This window comes from Penaeus chinensis, chromosome 30, assembly GCF_019202785.1.
Source record: "Penaeus chinensis breed Huanghai No. 1 chromosome 30, ASM1920278v2, whole genome shotgun sequence".
NCBI classification, from domain to species: Eukaryota; Metazoa; Arthropoda; class Malacostraca; order Decapoda; family Penaeidae; genus Penaeus; species Penaeus chinensis.
In genome coordinates, this window is record NC_061848.1 from 8169506 (window position 1) to 8175964 (window position 6459).

Below are 6459 nucleotides of genomic sequence, written 5' to 3' on the forward strand. Positions count from 1 at the left end.
TTCAAGGGAATCTTTCTTCGCTTGAGAAAAAAAAAAAATTGGTAGATAGGCCTACATCACCCCGACCAATTTCGAAGAAAAAAAAAAAAAACGTTGAAATAACAAAAGGCAGAGAAGAAAAGTGGTAGACATGTTATTCGGTTATATCAATTATCACGCTGACATTTCCAGGGTTATCACGACACATGACTGACATGACATTTCCTCTTTGAAGTCGCCTAGCAAATCAAAATACTGAAAACAATTTAATAAATTATATAATACATTAACACCAAAGTACCATTTAAAATTAACTAAAATATACAACATGTTAAAATAATATCACCAAAGACAACAATAACGACAACATCAGCAACACCAACAACAACAACAACAACAACAACAACAACAACAACAATAACAAATATGATACTACTACTAGTAATAATAATAACAATAATGGTAATAGTAATAATAATAGTAATGGTAATAGTAGTAGTAGTAGTAGTAGTAGTAGTAGTAGTAGTATAATAATAATAATAATAATAATAATAATAATAATAATAATAATAATAATAAAAATAATAATTACAATAACAATAACAATAACAATAATAATAAGAAATAATAATAATAATAATAATAATAATAATAATAATAATAATAATAATAATAATAAATAATGACAATAATAATAATAATAATAATAATAATAATAATAATAATAATAATAATAATAATAATAATAATAATAACAACAATAATAATAATAATAACAAGCATTAATGACAACAAAAACAACAATAACAATAATAACAATAGCAATAACAACAACACGAGACAAAATAACTTTCATTATCATAATAATTACAGAACCCATCATACTGGCAAACGCAATAATGATAATCATCATTGACCCAATTACAAACAAAAAAAAAAAACATTCCATTTCCTAGACACAGAGGGGACGCCATCGCCATCTTCCCCGTCTCCAGCTGGCACAGATGGGGCAAGTGGCACTGCCTGGCACTCGCCCGGACAGAGATTACGAGACCAGCTGTGGCCATAGTGCAATTCCTCCACACAAACAAGAAAAGATTCCTATGGTCCAACGCCCGATTCTTTGTTTACACTTCTAAACAAAGAACGGGTTGGGAAAAGACAAGGTCAGATCTTAGTTCACTGTATTGCCCTTTCTCCCTCCTCACCCCTCATCCTCACCCTCATCCTAATCACTCTCCAACCTCACCCTCACCCTCACCCTCACCCTCAGCCTCAGCCTCAGCCTCAGCCTCAGCCTCAGCCTCACCCTCACCCTCACCCTCACCCTCACCCTTACCCTCACCCTTACCCTCACCCTCAGCCTCACCCTCACCCTCACCTTCACCCTTACCCTCACCCTTACCCTCAGCCTCAGCCTCACCCTCACCCTCACCTTCACCCTCACCCTCATCCTCACCTTAACCTTCATCCCCAACTTCATCGCCATAATAATAACAGCAAAAATGAAAACAACAGCAATAACTGTATAAGCAAATAAATCCCGCCCGTGCAGCGGTGAATCCATCGAAATCATACTGGATCCAGACACTGATCTCAATCCTCAGTAAATCCTGATCCCTGACTCAAGAACAACCCACCCAGAAGGTGTCACGCAGTCCGTCAGCAACTTTTAACAAAATCCTGACATCCAAATTATTATCATTATCATAACAAAAAGAACAACCATAACAATAATAACAACAACAATAATAATAGAAGTAGTAGTAGTAGCAGTAGTAGTAGTAGCAGTAGTAGTAGTAATAGTAGTAGTAGTAGTAGTTGTGGTAGTATTAATGATAACAATAATAATAATAATAATAATAATAATAATAATAATAATAATAATAATAATAACGATAATAATAATAATAATAATAATAATAATAATAATAATAATAATAATAATAATAATAATAATAATAATAATAATAATAATAATAACAAATAATAATAATAATAATAATAATAATAATAATAATAACAAATAATAACAACAATAACAATAACAATAATAACAACAATGACAATAACAATATTACTGATATCTGCATTCGCCGTAAAGGGAAAACGTTACAGAGATGGGAAGAAAAGAGGACCAAAGGTATACAGACAAGATGATTGAATCAATAAATTGGTAAATCAGCAGATATAGATGGATAGACAGACAGATGAACAATCAGACATATAGATACGCAAGACAGACAAGCTCGCATACAAATAGCCTACTAAAAAGATAAACAGGTAGACGCAAACATGTGCGCAAGGATAAAGATAGATAGACAAATACAGACAGACAGACAGACAGACAGACAGACAGACAGAGACAGAGACAGAGACGAGAGAGAGAGAGAGAGAGAGAGAGAGAGAGAGAGAGAGAGAGAGAGAGAGAGAGAGAGAGAGAGAGAGAGAGAGAGAGAGAGAGAGAGAGAGAGAGAGAGAGAGAGAGAGAGAGAGAGGAGAGAGAGAGAGAGAGAGAGAGAGAGAGAGAGAGAGAGAGAGAGAGAGAGAGAGAGAGGGAGAGAGAGGGAGAGAGAGGGAGAGAGAGGGAGAGAGACAGAGAGAGACAGAGAGAGACAGAGAGAGACAGAGAGAGACATAGAGAGAGATGCACAATCAGACATATAGATACGCAAGACAGACAAGCTCGCATACAAATAGCCTACTAAAAAGATAAACAGGTAGACGCAAACATGTGCGCAAGGATAAAGATGGACAAATACAGACAGACAGACAGACAGACAGACAGACAGAGAGAGAGAGAGAGAGAGAGAGAGAGAGAGAGAGAGAGAGAGAGAGAGAGAGAGAGAGAGAGAAGCAGCAGCAGCAAAAGCCAGATTCTAAACAAAGCATTCAGATTTTCCTGCTGTTGGCCTTCACAAGTCCCTCCCGAGAGCGTTTTTTCCTTTGTTTATCAAGCCCATCCAATTTCGGTTCCCTTTGTGTCCTTGTTATCCTACTTCTTTTTCTGTATCTTTTCGTTATCGGTCTCTTCCTTCCTTCATTTTTTTCCTATATTTTTGTTTTGTTATCTCTTCTCCTACTCATTTTCTTCTTACTTTTTTTCTTTTCTATTTTGTTCTCTTGATCTCCTTCCTTCTCCTTCCTCTTTCCCTTCTCCTTCTTCTCCTTCCCCTAATTTTCCTTATCCATTCCATCTCCATCTTCATCTCCATCCTCCTTCTTCATCTGTCTCTTCCTTCTTCTCCTTCTCCTCCTCCCGATAATCAAATAATTCACATTTCATCCGTTTTAAATCACAAAAAAGACACCGTCATAACAGAGAATCCATTAATCAATCCCAAACTATACACAGCAACAACAAAATTACAACCACAAAACAAAACAAAAAGACCTAAAATCGCAAAGACAGATCCGACGACGAGAGATCAGACAAAGTAAACAGAGCGAAGTACCGTAAACAGATTACCGGAAGCTTTTCCAGCAGCACGCCTTGTTACTTACCTTGCGAAGCGCACCTGCCTGTGGAACACCGCACTCACCTGAGGGGGAGGGAGAAGAGTGAGAGTTTGAGTTGCAGGCAGTTAAATTGTCACAAAAAAAAAAAAAAAAAAAAAAAAAAAAAATATATATATATATATATATATATATATATATATATATATATATTATTATTATTATTATTATTATTATTATTATTTGTGTGTGTGTGTGACTGATTCTTTTGTCCAAAGGGTTCTCTGTCTATCTGAATCAGTTTCTTCCTGTTTCATTCTCCCTGTCTCTTTTCCTCATTCTCTCTGTGTCTCCGTCTGCCTCTTTGTCTCTTTTTTTTCACTAATTCTTTCTCTCTTACGCTCATTTTCCTTTTCACCCTTTACCCCTCATCCTCATTCTCCCCTTTCCTCCAACAAGTAATCCCCTTCCCTTCCCCCCCACCCCCACCCTTCCCTCTCCCTTTACCCACAGCTCTAATTCTCCATTTAATAATCCCCCCCTTCCCATCCTTCCTCCCCCCCCACCCCCCACCCCCACCCCCCCTCAGTGCTCAACATGGGATCAGGATCAAAGGGCGAGCGAGAGAGCAGCGGAAAGAGGATCATGCATATCCGCATCCCTCGCTATAAGAGGAAGAAGAGGAGGGAGAGAAGAAGAAGAAGAGGCGGAAGCTGAAGGGGGAGGGAGAGGAGGAGGGGGAGGGGGAGGGGGAGGGGGAGGGGGAGGATTAGGATTAGGATTAGGAGGAGTTAGAAGAGGAGGAGGAGGAGGAGGAGGAGGAGGAGGAGGAGGAGGAGAAGGAGAAGGAGAAGGAGAAGGAGAAGGAGAAGGAGAAGGAGAAGGAGAAGGAGAAGGAGAAGGAGAAGGAGAAGGAGAAGGAGAAGGAGAAGGAGAAGGAGAAGAAGGAGAAGGAGAAGGAGAAGGAGAAGAAGGAGAAGAAGGAGAAGGAAGAGGAGGAGGAGAAGGAGACGGAGGAGGAGAAGGAAGAGGAGGAGGAGAAGGAGACAAGAGAGAAGAGAGAAGAGAGATGAGGAAAGACGAAAGAGGACACGAGGGAATGCATTCGTGCAGATTTCGTGGCCCTGTGAAGTCACACGGATCAGGTTAATGGAGTATTCCCGTCGACGTCTCGCAGCTTCGTTTTATGATGACATCCTCGCGCTGACGTCATGCTGATGCCATCTTGCGACTCTCTCTTACGCAATTACCATCCGCTCAGTCTTCTGAAATCGGTCTCTGAGTGAGCTTATCTTCTGCATTTGTTATTTGTCCTGTCTTCTTGACTTGTTTTACGATAACGTTTTACGTTTCCCGTGTTTTCTTGTTCTTTTACTTCAATTTTGTTTTTCTTGTTCTTTTACTTCAATTTTGTTTTTCTTGTTCTTTTACTTCAATTTTGTTTTTCTTATTAATTTTCTTTATCTTGTCCTTATCCTTATCCATATCCTTGTTCTTGTCCTTGTCTTTGTCATTTTTCTTTCATTTTCCTTCCCTTCCCTTACCCTTTCCCTTTCCCTTTCCCTTTCCCTTTCCCTTTCCCTTTCTTTTCCTTTCTCCTTTCCTTTCCTTCCCTTCCGTTCTCTTCTCCTTCTCTTTTTCTTCTCTTCTCTTTTTTTCCTACACTGTTCCTTCTCTTTTTTTCATTCTTCTGCTTCTTCATGTTTCTCTTCTTGGTCTTGATCTCGTTCTTGCTCTTGATCTTCCCTTTCAGCTGCTGCTCTTCCTCCTTCCTCCTCCATGCGTCATCATTATTTTCTCTTCCCTTTCTTTTCTTTTCTTTTTTTCTTCGCTCCAGTGTGGCACGGAGGAATGGGATTTTGATTTCCCCGATTTCTTATCGTCTAGTGATTCCTTTTACTTACTCTTCTCTCACTTTAAACCACTCTTCGCACGCGCTACATTCTCCTTCGTTTCTCTTCGTCCTAGATCTCCTATTATTTTTAAATCTCATCTCCAACATTTCCTTTCTTGATTTCTCTCTCTTTCTCTTCCCTTTTCCTTCTCTCACTTTCCCTCTCCTTCCCTCTCCTTCCCTCTCCTTCCCTCTCCCTTTCCCTCTCCCCCCCCCCCCCCCCTCTCCCTCCCTCTCTCTTCTTTGCCATTCCTGTTTCAGTATTCATCCATGCCTGCTACACATCTTAATCAGCACGGTAAGCACTTTGATTCAAGTCAAGTCAAGTCAAGTCAAGTCAAGTCAAGTCAGGGTCTTCATCTAGCCTTTTAAAATACAAAATACCATGCATAATTTTAACAAAGGCTGAGTCCATTAAGTATTTATGTATATTTTTTAATGGACAATAATAAGGCTAAGAAATTACAAAAAAAAAAAAAAAAAAAAAAAAAAATAATATAGATAATATTTCTAAGATGTGTATTAAAGATATATATATATATATATATATATATATATATATATATATATATATATATATATATATATATATATCAACAAGGTACATCAGAAATACATCACACTTTTCTGGTTTATTCTGCATCTTTCACTTGACTGACCATTTGCACGTTTTCTGTGCTTTGCCTTGTTTTGTTCACGATGTAAATATCTCAAATTCTAAACTGCTTATTATATGTCATGCACGACTCCTTCCGTTATTTCTATCTCTATTTCTTGCTGTCACCCTTGCCTTCTCCCTCTCCTCCTCTTTCTCTATCTCCTTCTAGCTCTCCTCCTCTCCTTCTTCCTCTCCTTTTCCCTGTCCCTCTCCATCTCCCTCTCCTTATTCCTCTCTCCCACTCCCTCTACCTCTCCCACTCAAGAAAAAACACAACTCCACAATGCAAAAAGCAAAGTCAAAATGTGGACAACAGCCACGTACCTCATATTCAAATCGACACATTTCTTAAAAGGGAAAAAAAAACATCCAATGCAACCGCTGATTATCTTTTCTCAATTCTCTGCAATCTATGATGTTGATTACAGGGGTCAGTGATGCGTTTAAATAATATGAATGAGAAAAATTAATG